Source organism: Gorilla gorilla, chromosome 11, assembly GCF_029281585.2.
Source record: "Gorilla gorilla gorilla isolate KB3781 chromosome 11, NHGRI_mGorGor1-v2.1_pri, whole genome shotgun sequence".
In the NCBI taxonomy this organism is placed as follows: Eukaryota; Metazoa; Chordata; class Mammalia; order Primates; family Hominidae; genus Gorilla; species Gorilla gorilla.
In genome coordinates this window covers 32,429,143-32,443,323 of record NC_073235.2, presented here as the reverse complement: position 1 = coordinate 32,443,323, position 14,181 = coordinate 32,429,143, and the positions used below count along the sequence as shown (strand labels likewise).

General features: G+C 47.3%; 1 protein-coding gene across 16 annotated transcripts in view; it reads right to left on the bottom strand.

Annotated features, from left to right (window-relative positions):
* PLEKHB2 (pleckstrin homology domain containing B2) overlaps positions 1-4,995 on the bottom strand; it is a 49,642-nt gene extending 44,647 nt beyond the window's left edge. For 8 of the 16 annotated variants that reach the window (XM_055380732.2, XM_063694752.1, XM_055380733.2 and 5 more), the window contains exon 1: positions 4,551-4,645. The gene's annotated coding sequence lies outside the window, so the exon portion shown is untranslated. Of the gene's footprint in view, positions 1-4,550 lie in introns of all 16 variants that reach the window. The other 8 variants (XM_055380738.2, XM_055380739.2, XM_055380740.2 and 5 more) reach the window with 6 other exon arrangements.
* Positions 4,996-14,181: the final 9,186 nt, after the last annotated feature.

Genomic DNA, 14,181 nt, shown 5'->3' with positions numbered 1-14,181 from the left:
AGACAGGGTTTCACCGTGTCAGCAAGGATGGTCTCGATCTCCTGACCTCATGATCCGCTTGCCTTGGCATCCCAAAGTGCTGGAATTACAGGTGTGAGCCACCACACCCGGCCAAAATACTATTTTAAAAAGTGCCAAAAAAAGGTGAAAATAGTTGTCTATAGTTTAAAAAGGGGGTGGGCAAGAGATTGATATATATTTTTTTTATTCTAAGGTTTAAAGCACTATTTGGTTGTTTTGTTTGTTTGTTTTGAGACGGAGTTTCGCTCTTGTTGCCCAGGCTGGAGTACAGTGGCGCGATCTTGGCTCACTGCACCCATCGCCTTCCAGGTTCAAGCGATTCTCCTGCCTCAGCCTCCCAAGTAGCTGGGATTACAGGCGCCCGCCACCACGCACAGCTGATTTTTGTACTTTTAGTACAGACGGGATTTTACCACGTTGGTCAGGCTGGTCTCAAACTCCTGACCTCAGGGATCCACCCACCTCAGCCTCCAAAAGTGCTGGCCTCCAAAAGCTTGAGCCACCACGCTCAGCCTATTTGGTCTTTCAATCTATGTACATGCATTATTTTGATAAATGTAAACATGTAAACAATAACCTGAATTATCTTCAACTATACCAAAATGAAAAAACCAACCTAAATTAATCTACCTATTTTGAACCTTCCAACAGTGCTCTGCTTTCGTTTTTAAATTGGGGAGAGAAATTTAGAGAGTATCTTTAGAAACCAAAAATCATGAAGTATGATTTTGATCACATTTTGTTTTGTTTTTGTAGAGACGAGGTTTCACTATGTTGCCCAAGCTGGTCTCGAACTCCTGGGCTCAAGGGATTCTTCCATCTCAGCCTCCCAAAGTTCTGGGATTACAGGAATGAGCCACTGCAGTCAGCCTATCATATGCTTTTGAAAATTCACAGAACCCAGTGTTTGGGTATAAGCTTTAGAGTTAAAAAGACCTATGTTCAGATCCTGACTCGATCGGACAAGTCACGTTTCCAAGCCTGATCTATAAAACGAAAATTCCCACCACCTACTTGACAGGATGTTTGGAAAATTGGGTGAAATAATATGTAAGTAGTTGGCATGGTGCCTCACAGTTACTAGAACTCGATAAATGGTAGCTGCTTTGACAGCAATTATTACTATTTACTACTATTATTACTATTACTTATTTTCCCCCTTACCAAAATTTGCCTAAAATATTCCAGAACGAGCTTGTCCAACTCATGGCCCCAGCCCAGGTCAGCTTTGAATGCAGCCCAACACAAATTTGTAAACTTTCTTAAAACGTTATGAGATTTTTTTGCAATTTTATTTTTTAGTGCATCAGCTATCATTAGGGTTAGTGTATTTTATGTGTGGCCTTCTTCCAATGTGGCCCAAGAAAGCCTAAAGATTGGACAGCCCTGTTCTAAGAACAAGGACATCAAGCTGCTTCTCAAATGGCTCAGAAGACTTCTGTTTGTTTGCCTTAGCATGCTGAATTTCACACCACTCCATAACTTAATTCAACATTTCACTATTTATATCCTGGAGCAAAACTGAATGCATAAACTAAAACTCATCAGATAAACACTAAGCCCTAGCTGTTGGTCTCTAGAGAATAAAACACCAGCAAACTAGCTGCAAAAGAACATTATTTTTATGCCAATAAAACCTATGCAAAGCTTTAAAATGTAAGCCATATTCAACGATTTAAATTATTTTAAATTTGAATTTGCATCTCTTTGAAAGCATTGAATCGAAACAGACAACAGATGGACAAAAAATACTGCCTTTGGAATCTGACAGTTCTAAGCCTGAAGCCTACTTTGCCTTCTACTCACTAGTATGACCTTCAGCAAAATTCTAAACCTCTCTAAGCCTCAGTTTTACCTGTATGACCAGGCACAACCAATTACGTCATGGGGTTACTGTGACAATTAAAGGAGATATGTCCAAACAGCCCTGTAGTAGATGGTCCAAAAGTGAGAACTGGCCAGGCGCGGCGGCTCACGCCTATAATCCCAACACTTTGGAAGGCCAAGGCAGGTGGATCACCTGAGGTCAGGAGTTCGAGACCAGCCTGACCAACATAGTGAAACCCCATCTCTATTAAAAATACAAAAAATTAGCCGAGCATGGTGGCGCACGCCTGTTATCCCAGCTATTTGGGGGGCAGAGGCAGGGGACTCCCTTGAACCCGGGAAGCGGAGGTTGCAGTGAGCCAAGACTGCGCCATCGCACTCCAGCCTAAGCAACAAGAGTGAAACTCCGTCTCAAAAAAATAAAAAATAAAAAAGTGAGAACTGCTACAATTACATTACTATTTTGTTCCAAAAGCTAGAATTCAGGTTTAACTGTCTACAACTCCTCATGATATCCCAGTTCTCCAGCTCTCTTTAGCTATAAAAGTGGCTTCCTTATGAAAAAGGAAGAAAACTCATCTCTGTTCTTCAAGGGCAACAATGGAGAGTCAAAGAGACGTCACAGGTACATTCTGAAACAGAAGGGAAAGAAGGTTGGGTGACCCATCAACATGTAGAGGTCAGTTCCCACGTGGCATTGGCCATTTCCAGTTGGGAACCACTTCTTAACAACAAGCCTAATACAAGCACCATCAAAGGGCAGACAGGCAAAGAAAGCAAAGCGGCAAGGAAGTCCAACTTTCCGTTTCCATGATCCACTGTGGAAGCAAATATATAACTAACAAAACAACTGGGTCAATTAGCCCCCACTTTGGGAGCATTTTTAACAGTGTGTTTTGCAGTTTTTGGTAGTTACTGTTATTAATAAGGTAATTCTTCAATTTCTTTAGACAAAACAGTAAGACAGAAGGCAGGCGGAGGAAAGGAGAAAGAAAAATATTAATGCAAGCTGAAAAGCATAAGCAAAGCTTTCAGAAAGAGCTGAGAGAAACCTCCACCTTCCCAAGGAGTAACACCACAAGAGTATCTGTCCTCTCTATACCACTGCTGTACACATTTAATCAACTCAGTCCTTGAGAATAGCAGGAAATTTACTTACAGAATGTACCACCGCCTTTAAAATATAATGCTAGCAAAGAACCGCTGTCAGGTTCTGAGTTCTTTTCTGCAGCCTTCTTCAATAAGCATTTACTGACCACCTACAAAGTGCCAAACACTATGCTGTTTATTAGGGAAACCCTGCAACACAGTTTGATTCCTGTCCTCAGGGAGATCAGTACGAATAGGGAAGAGTCGAGTAAAGAGATCACCACCACAGAGAGTAAACACCAGGCACAAAGGAAGCCCAGACAAGCTCCAGTCCTATCAATATCCAGCCAACCAGCCCAGGGTTAGGAACTTTCTGAACCTAGGGAACACTCCTGAGCACCACAATTGAACCGTCACAGCAGTATTCCCACACCCCCACAGGTCCTTAGGCAGACACACCCACTGCATGGGCACAGACGCACAGCTGTGTCTGTGCATACATGTTTTGGTCATTAGTTTAGTCAACAAATACTGAGGGCCACACTAAACAGGCAGTTACCAGTGCCAGCTCGGGTCCTAATTCCTCATGTGACTTCGGACAAGTCACTTCCTGAATTGGTACTGGTTCATACCAAAGGCCACAGAAGACCTTGGAATATTCCTCCCCTCAGCTGTCAGCCCTCCTCCCTCGGTGGTGGTTCCACCCTTTCCTAAGCACTAAAAATTTAAAGGCTGAGACCATGAGTCAGTATTATTTTGAATTAACCATGTTCCTTTAATTTTTTACAGTGACCACTGCACCTCATTCCTTTCCTCCACCCACCCTGAACCGGCCTACATCTGAGATTTAAGCGGGGTGGGGGGGCTGGGGGATCCCTATGCAAATCCCTGACCTCCGGAGTTTTCAATCTAGCTGAGTAACAGAATCAAACATGAAGAGAGATATGTAAGATAAGGTACACCAAGCACTTATGACTAAAGACATTGCAAGGCCAAGAGCAGGTGAAATGCAGCGGGGGCGGACCGCACCGCGAGGGTAAAGCCTCAACGGCCCCCAGGACTTAAGGAGGGGAGACCTCTGGGAAGGAGAACTGAGAAGGCAAGTTCCCTGGAGCAGAGGGAGCAGCAGGGGTAGAGATCGGACGCCGGGAGACCCCATGCGGCGGGCCGCAGCAGGTCCCGGCAGTCAGACGTGTGGGACACTCCCGAGCGGCCAGAAAGGATGCAAGGCGGAGGCTGCAGTCGGGAAAGGGGGAGGGTCCGCGGGGCCGGAGGGGAGGGGCTCGGGGAAAGGACCTGAGGCGGACGCCGGGGAAGCGATGGGAGGGGGTCTGAGAGGCCGGGGGGGGCCCACTGGGAGGGCTCCCGAATGGGCTGCTCTAGGGGAAACTGAGAGGGCGGACCTGGGGAAGGTCAGGGTGGTCCAGGGAGGTGGGCGGACCCGTGGCCAGGAGCCTCAGGGAAAATTACGGCGTGGGGACACCGCGGAGGTGGCGCGGTACGGGGTCCCCTCGGAGGGGCGCGAGGCTGGGCAGCTCTAGAGGAGAATCTGGAGAGGCGCGGGCCAGAGGGGAAAGGAGCTAGGGTCGCCCGGAGTAAACAGGGACACTCACCTGCGAACCAGAGTGGAGAACGCCAAGACGCCACGGCAGTTCCTCGCCTCCTCGCCTGCGACTGCCGCACGTCCGGCGTCCTGGCCGCCGTTCTGACGTCACGCCGCGGCGCGCATGCGCGGCGGGCCCCGGCCGGTGGGGCGGGGTGTCTGGGTGGTTTCCTAAGAAACGGGACGGAAGGAGGCAGGGGGCGTGGGTCTCCCACGAGGTCGGCGCTTCCACTAAAAGGAAGTGTTACAAAGTGAGATCCTGTCTTAAAAATATAAAAATTAAAAAAAAAAAATTGTTAGCACCCTAATCTTGGTTTCTAAATACCGCTCTCTAAAAATAGGGCCAAGGCGCCTTAGAGAAATGGGCGACTCTAGGACCCGGGCGCAGAAAGCTCCAGCTGAGCCGGGAGCGTTTTGTAGGCCAGAAGCTTGAGGTGCTCAAAAAACTGAAGGACCGGGCGTCCAAGGGCGCAGGGATCTACCCAGAGAGCTTCCGGGGGCCGCGCCTGGGACAATTTGAGCAGCAATATAAAGTACATTGCATTAAGTTATATCCTAAAGTATAAAACAGCCCAGAACCCGTGCTGATATAAATACGTGATTAAATAAATGAGGGAGAAGGGATAATCTTCCTTGCAGAGGAATTCTAATAATACCTCATCCAGAGGGGTGTGGTAATCCGTCCGCACCCACCCTGAGTGTGGCCTGTGCCTGGGGACGACCTTTCCAAGAGTACAGTGTGGAAAGAGGGCTGTAGAGCCACTCCACGTGAAAATCAAAGTGATTAGTCACTGCACTTGCCCTTGACATGATGTGATTTAAAAAAACCGTGACCTCAGTCTAACTGAAAGATAAACATCAGACAAATCTCGTTTGTGGGATATTCCTCAAAACACCTCACCAGTATTCCTCAAACTATCAAGGTAATCAAAAGCAAGAAAAAATCTGAGACACTGTCATATGCAACATGGTGATGTAGATAGGCTATAAACTTAAAATAAAATTTAAGTTTAGGTAATAGTAGTTTTTAGTTATAAGAAATGTATAATGGTTATGTAAGATGTTAACATTAGGAGAAATTGTGTGAAGGGTATACTAGCTTCATAACTTTTTTGTAGTCTAAAATTATTCCAAATGAAAAGTTGGGGGTTTTCTGAAGACAATAGAGGGAAAATAAATGTTAGCCAGGTGAGATGGTTCATGCCAGTAATCCCAGAGCTTTGCGAGCCAGAGGCAGGAGGATTGCTTGAGCCCAGAAGTTTGACCTGCAATCAAGCCACTGCGTTCCAGCCTAGCAGGGGTTGGGGGGTGGTGTTAGGGGTACTGCCTGGAAAGAGGCTTGAGAGAGCCTCCTGGCAACCCCACTCCTAGGGTGCTGAAAATGTTCTATACATTGATCTGAGTGGTGGGTACGTGTGTGTAAGTAAAACTTTATCAAGCTGAACACTATACTTAACATTTGTACATTTTTGGCCGGGCATGGTGGCTCACGCCTGTAATCCCAGCACTTTGGGAGGCCGAGGCAGGCAGATCACGAGCTCAGGAGTTTGAGACCAGCCTGACCAACGTGGTGAAACACCGTCCCTACTAAAAATACAAAAAAAAATTAGTCGGGCCTGGTGGCGCGCTTGTAATCCCAGCTACTCAGAGACTAAAAATACAAAAATTAGCCAGGCGTGGTGGCGGGCGCCGGTAGTCCCAGCTACTTGGGAGGCTGAGGCAGGAGAATGGTGTGAACCCGGGAGGCAGACGTTGCACTGAGCCGAGATCACGCCACTGCACTCCAGCCTAGGCGACAGAGAGACTCCATCTTAAAAAAAAAAAAAAAAAGATTTGTACATTTTTCTGTGTATAAATTATATCTAAATTTAAAAGGGAAAAACTCTTAAAAGAAAAAAACTTTGGAAGAGCCCTATTATTATTGGTCTTCAAAACCCCAAACTCTGCCAATCAGGGCCCCTGTCTTAACCCAGCTCCTCTCTGGGGAAAATTTAAAAAATGCAGGGTAGGGAGTCCTATGATGCCTGCAATCCCATCTTTTGCAAGATATTATGGCTTAGTCGACACAAGAGTTCAGAGATTTGTGTGACATGGGGTTCTTCCTGGTTCCGCTGCTTCCGGATGAGCTCGGGTAAATTGCCTGACATCAACAAGCTTCTTGACCAGCCCTCATTAAGGCTATACTAGCCCTGACCACCTTCAGGGTCAGTCTTAGGGACCTTTCAGGGTCTGAGTTTGGAGTATCCAAAAATACGCTAACACATTCTCTCTGAGTGATGGGACTGTGGATGACATTTCTTTTTTCTACTTTTCTGCATTTTCCAAGTTTTCTTTCATGAATATGTATCACTTCAACAACAGGAAAAAGTAATATTTAAGGCTGGGTGTGATGGCTCACGTCTATAATCCCAGCACTTTGGGAGGCCAAGACAGGAGAATTACTTGAGCCCAGGATTTCAAGACCAGCTTGGGCAACAGAGTGGGACACTTTCTCTACAAAAAAATAAAAATAAAAAAATTAGACTGGCATGGTGGCATGCATCTGTAGTCCCAGCTACTTGAGAGGCTTAGAGGGAAGCTTCACTAGAATCCGGGAGGTCAAGGGTGCAGTGAGCCATGATTGTGTCACTGCACTCCAAGTTGAGCAAAAGAATGAGACCCTGCCTCAAAATAATAATAATAATAATTTTTTTTTTGAGATGGAGTCTCACTGTCATCCAGGCTGGTGTACAGTGGCACAATCTAGGCTCACTGCAACCTCCGCCTCCTGGGTTCAAGCAATTATTCTGCCTCAGCCTCCTGAGTAGCTGGGAATACAGGTGTGCGCCCCCACACCCAGCTATTTATTTTGTATTTTTAGTAGAGACAGGGTTTCACCATGTTGGCCAGGCTGGTCTCAAACTCCAGACCTCGTGATCCGCCTGCCTCGGCCTCCCAAAATGCTGGGATTACAGGCGTAAGCCACTGCACCCAGACAAAAAAAAAGTAATATTTTAATAAAGTTCAGTTTAAGTAGGCGTTCCAGTACCTGGAGGAGGGAGTGTCCCATAACAAGCTTTCTGATTCAGTAAAACTGGCTTTCTGGGCTGGGCGTGGTGGCTCACGCCTGTAATCCTAGCACTTTGGGAGGCCGAGGCATGCAGATCGCTGGAGGTCCAGAGTTCGAGACCAGCCTGGCCAACGTGGTGAAACCCCATCTCTACTAAAAATACAAAATAATTAGCCAGGCGTGGTGGTAGGCACCTGTAATCCCAGCTACTTGGGAGGCTGAGGCAGGAGAATAGCTTGAACCCAGGAGGCGGAGGTTGCAGTGAGCTGAGATTGTGCCACTGCACTCCAGCCTGGGCGACTGAGTGAAACTCCAACTCAGAAAAAAAAAAAAAAAAGAAAGAAAAGAAAAACTGGCTTCCTGTTCATGTTTATTGAGAAGAGGCCAGGGGAAAGAAGGCTGGGTGCAGGTGAGGACGCCTGCTTTCCAGCCCCCTATCTGCCTGTCCTGAATGTGCAGCCTCTTGTCTGAAACTGAGAGGGAGAAGTCCAAGAGTTCAAAGAGTTGCATTGGGACTCTGTACCCATCAGTCACCTGTCTCTGTGGCCCTCAACTGGCTCAAACCAAATTACCTGCTGCTAAGCCCCACTCCATTTTTTGCCCAGTTACTAGTATGCATTTCTTTATTGAAGAAAATAAAGTGAGAAGTTCTGGTGGTTAAAAAAGAAATTCCAGGCCAGGTACATTAGCTCACACCTGAAATCCCAACATTTGGAAGGCCGAGGCAGGAGGATCACTTGAGGCCAAAAGTTCAAGACCAACCTGGACAGCATAGTAAAACAAAATATACAAAAACATAAGTAAATTAAAAAAAAAAACTCCACATAGAACATGAAGTAAAATACCATCTCTCCCCTGCTACACCCCGCATAATTGGGAATGTGGAGCTTCCAAGGAATAGGAGATAACAGACACTCTTCCTTTACTTTTTCTTTCTTTGTTTTTTTTTTTTTTTTTTTTTTTTTTGAGACGGAGTCTCGCTCTGCCGCCCAGGCTGGAGGGCAGTGGCGGGATCTCGGCTCACTGCAAGCCCCGCCTCCCAGGATCACGCCATTCTCCTGCCTCAGCCTCCCAAGTAGCTGGGACTACAGGCACCCGCCACCACGCCTGGCTAATTTTTTGTATTTTTAGTAGAGACGGAGTTTCACCATGTTAGCCAGGATGGTCTCCATCTCCTGACCTCGTGATCCGCCCGCCTCGGCCTCCCAAATTGCTGTGATTACAGGCGTGAGCCACAGCGCTCGGCCGAAATTTTTTATATGTATAAAAGTAGCCAGGGTGGAACAGTAGGATTTCAGCTGCCCCACAATGTTTACCAACACCCAGGTCCATCCCAAACAGACACACAGCACTAGGGAGAAGAGCAGGGGCAAGCAACGCAGAGTGCAGCGCAGGAAGCCGTTCCAGCATGCTGGCTACACCTTTGCTTCTCCTATACGGAAACTTTGGAACTGCTTTTTGGGGTGGGAAACAATGAGTTTTTGCCTGCCTAAATTTTACTTCATTTTGCCCTCAACATCTACTAAGAAGCCATGGCTTTCTTCAGACAGTGGAATCCATTTCTTTCTTTCTTTTTTTTATTTTTTTGAGACGGAGTTTCACTCTTGTTGCCCAGGCTGGAGTGCAATGGCTCGATCTTGGCTCACCACAACCTCCGCCTCCCAGGTTCAAGCGATTCTCCTGCCTCGGCCTCCCAAGCAGCTGATACTACAGGCACCCACCACGACACCCGACTAATTTTGTATTTTTAGTAGAGACGGGGTTTCTCCAGGTTGGTCAGGCTGGTCTCGAACTCCCAACCTCAGGTGATCCGCCCGCCCCGGCCTCCCAAAGTGCTGGAATTACAGGCATGAGCCACCACGCCCGGCCAAAGACAGTGGAATCCATTTCTTTTGAGGATAGTAGTTGGGGTTTTGCCCACTATAAACAGGAAGCTGCCCATGTACACAAGAATGGAGAAATAAAAAGGGGCACAGCTGTGGTACAGGCAGCCTTGCAGTTAATGTCCTTGTTTACAGGTCTGTTTCTCTCCCCCTTCACTCCCTGCTTTGGATTGCAGCCTTTTCTGCCTATTTCAACCATCCACAGGAAAGTGAGTGCCCTTTCTCCTCCAGCCCACCTGAGCCTCTACTGCTACTTCAGTTTGGAGTGTTTCTTGTTTACTGGTGAACATCTGTCACCTATTTCACAGGCATCTATGGAGGGACAAAATGAGTTCCTGGCCTCCCATTTTGAATCCAAAGCCCTCAACCCCAAATACTTTGTTTTTTGTTTGTTTGTTTGTTTGTTTTTGAGATGGAGTCTCGCTCTGACGCCCAGGCTGCAGTGTAGTGGAGTGATCTCGGCTCACTGAAACCTCCGCCTCCCAGGTTCCAGCAATTCTCCTGCCTCAGCCTCCCGAGTAGCTGAGACTACAGGCACACGCCACCACACCTGGCTAATTTTTGTATTTTTTAGTAGAGATGGGGTTTCACCATATTGGCCAGGCTGGTCTCGAACTACTGGCCTTGTGATCTGCCTGCCTCAGCCTCCTAATGTGTTGGAATTACAGGCGTGAGCCACTGCGCCTGGCCTTTCTGTTTTTTATTTCTTGAGACACGGTCTCACTCTGTTGCACAAGCTAGGGTGCGGTGGCATGACCACAGCTCACTGCAGCCTTGAACTCCAGGGCTCAAGTGATCCTCTTACCTCAGTCTCCAGAGTAGCTGGGACTACAGCGTGTGCCACCACACCCAACTAATTGTTTTTAAATTTAAATTTAATTTTTTTTTTTTTTGAGATGGAGTCTCACTCTGTCGCCCAGGCTGGAGTGCAGTGGCACGATATTGGCTCACTGCAAGCTCCGCCTCCCGGGTTCACGCCATTCTCCTGCCTCAGCCTCCGGAGTAGCTGCAACTACAGGTGCCCGCCACCACGCCCGGCTAATTTTTTGTATTTTTAGTAGAGACAGGGTTTCACTGTGTTAGCCAGGATGGTTTCGATCTCCTGACCTCGTGTTCCACCCGCCTTGGCCTCCCAAAGTGCTGGGATTACAGGCGTGAGCCACTGCGCGCGGCCTAGTAATTTTAATTTTTTTAAATAGAGACAGGGTCTCATTATATTGCTCAGGCTGGTCTTCAACTCCTGGACTCAAGTGATCCTCCTGCCTCGGCCTCCCAAGGTGCTGGGATTACAGGCATGAGCCACCACACTCAGCCCTCAACTAATTTTTTTATTTTTTGTAGAGATGATTGGGGGGGGTCTCCATATATTGCCCAGGTTGGTCTCAAACTAACTGAAGGGAGAGAGCCAGAAAGGCCAGCAGCACGGTGCTATACAGCATGTCCACAGGCAGGTATAATAGATGCAAGGAGCCTCAAGGGCACATAATAAAGTCATTAGGAAGGAATGCATTTTGGGTTTTTTTCTTGTTGTTTGTTTGAGACAAGTCTCGCTCTGTCGCCCAGGCTGGAGTGCAGTGGTGCGATCTCGGCTCACTGCAAGCTCCACCTCCCGGGTTCAAGCAATTCTCCTGCCTCAGCCTCCCAAGTAGCTGAGACTACAGGCACCCACCACCACGCCCAGCTAATTTTTTTGTATTTTTAGTAGAGACGGGGTTTCACCGTGTTAGCCAGGATGGTCTCGATCTCCTGACCTCATGAGCCGCCCGCCTCGCCCTCCCAAAGTGCTGGGATTACAGGCGTAAGCCACCGTGCCCGGCCTGCATTTTGTTTTTGTTGTTGTTGTTTTGTTTGTTTGTTTGTTTTTGAGACAGAGTCTCGCCCTGTTGCCCAGGCTGGAGTGCAATGGCGCGATCTTGTCTGACTGCAAGCTCCGCCTCCCGGCTTCCAGGGATTCTCCTGCCTCAGCCTCCTGAGTAGCTGAGATTACAGGCACCTGCCACCATGCCTAATTTTTTGTATTTTTAGTAGAGATGGGGTTTCACCATGTTGGCCAGGCTGGTCTCGAACTGCTGACCTCGTGATCTGCCCACCTCGGCCTCCCAAAGTACTGGGATTACAGGCGTGAGCCACCGCACCCGGCAGGAATGCATTTTGATCTTATATTCCCTTTGTTTTTAATATTAAATTTACACAGTATAATTTTTAATATTGGCTGCGTTTCACAAATGGCTTACAGAATTCCTGGAAATTTGTCCTTTGGCTTACATTAGTGGCCCCAGCATATCCCTGAGCTTGTTTAGCTGTTCTCTTGATGATAGATGCATGAATGCTTTCCTGTTTGAGGTTATTATCAATAAAATTGTAATGAACATTTCTGTACAAGTCTTTGCATGGATATATGATTGCAATTCTCTTTGGTACAATTTGCTGAGTGATGAGATAGATGTGTAGTTTTTTGTTGTCTGTTTTTGGTTTTGTTTTTTGAGATGGAGTCTCACTCTGCTGCCCAGGCTGGAGTGGAGTGGCATGATCTCGGCTCACTGCCACCTCTGTCTCCCAGATACAAGCGATTCTCCACCCTCAGCCTCCCGAGTAACTGGCATTACAGGTGCCCACCACCATGCCCAGCTAATTTTTGTATTTTTATCAGAGATGGGGATTCACCATATTGGCCAGGCTGGTCTCAAATTCTTGACCTGTGTTTTAAGACAGGGACTTGCTTTGTCACCCAGGCTGGAGTGCAGTAGCATCATCATAGCTCACTGCAGACTCCACCCCCCGGGCTTGACAATCCTCTCACCTTACTTGCCCCCTACCAGTAGCTGGGACTGCAGAGTGCAACACCACATCCAGCTAATTTTTGTTTTGTTTTTTTGAGATGGAGTCTTACTGTTCTGTGTCGCCCAGGCTAGAGTGCAGTGGTGTGATCTCGGCTCACTGCAACCTCTCCCTCTCAGATTCGAGCGATTCTTCTGCCTCAGCCTCCCCAGTAGCGGGGACTACAGGCGCCCGCCACCATGCTTGGCTAATTTTTGTATTATTAGTAGAGACGGGTTTCACCATGTTGGCCAGGCTGGTCTTGAACTCCTGACCTCAGGTGATGCACCCACCTCGGCCTCCCAAAGTGCTGGAATTATAGTTGTGAGCCGCCGCACCCGGCCTGTATATATATATATATTTTTTTTTTTGTAGAAAAGGGGCTCTTGATATATTACCCGAGGTGATCTTGAATTCTTGGGCTCAAACAATCCGCCCGCCTTGGTCTCCCAAAGTGTTAGAATTACAGGCTTACAGGCATAAGACACTGCACCTGGCTGATGTTTGCTTATTTGTTTATTTATTTGTTTTGAGACAGTCTCCCTCTGTCACCCAGGCTGGAGTGCAGTGGCGTGATCTCGGCTCACTACAACCTCTGCCTCCCGGGTTCAAGCAATGCTCCTGCCTCAGCCTCCTGAGTAACTGGGATTACAGGTGCCCATCACAACGCCCGGCTAATTTTTGTATTTTTAGTAGAGACGAGGTTTCACCATGTTGGCCAGGCTGGTCTGGAACTCCTGACCTCAAGTGATCTGCATGCCTCAGCCTCCCAAGCTGCTAGGATTACAGGCTTCAGCGACCACACCAGGCCAGATGTTTAGTTTCATAAGAAATGATTAGAACTTTATCCAAAGTGATTATACCATTTTGTACTCCCATCAGAAATATATATATTTTAAATTATTACTATTTTTTGAGACGGAGTCCCACTCTGTTGCCAGGCTGGAGTGCAGTGGTGCAATCTCAGCTCACTGCAACCTCCGCCTCCTGGGTTTAAGCGATTCTCCTGCCTCAGCCTCCCCAGTAGCTGGGACTGCAGGCGTGCCCCACGACGTCCAGCTAATTTTTGTATTTTTAGTAGAGACGAGGTTTCACCATGTTGGCCAGGATGGTCACAATCTCTTTTTTTTTTTTTTTGAGCCAGAGTCTCACTCTGTCACCCAGGCTGGAGTGCAGTAGTGTGATCTCGGCTCACTGCAACCTCCACCTCCCGGGTTCAAGCAATTCTCCTGCCTCAGCCTCCGAAGTAGCTGGGACTACAGGCACGTGCCATCATGCCTGGCTAATTTTTTTGTATTTTTAGTAGAGACGAGTTCACCATGTTAGCCAGGATGATCTTGATCTCCTGACCTCGTGATCCGCCTGCCTCAACCTCCCAAAGTGCTGGGATTACAGGCGTGAGCCACCACGCCTGGCCAAGATTTTTATTTATTTTTAATTTAATTTTAGAGTAGGTAATGTATTCACGTGGTTCAAAAATTTAAAAAAAAAACCCAAACACGAAAATTATCTTTCTCACCTCTGTCCCCTATCTGCTCAGGGCCCACTTTTTCCCAGTCTCACCACAGATAATCATTGCTGGTAGATTTTTGGCTATTTTTTGGTATTTCTGTAAATATGACAATATTCTGTAAATGTAAGTAAATACAGATATATTTTTTCATTTCTACCTTTTTACATAACATTCTTTTTTTTTTTATTTTTTGAGACGGAGTTTCGCTCTTGTTGCCCAGGCTGGAGTGCAATGGCGCGATCTCGGCTCACTGCAACCTCCGCCTCCTGGGTTCAAGCAATTCTCCTGCCTCAGCCTCCCGAGTAGCTGGGATTACAGGCATGTACCACCACGCCTGGCTAATTTTGTATTTTTAGTAGAGATGGGGTTTTCCCATGTT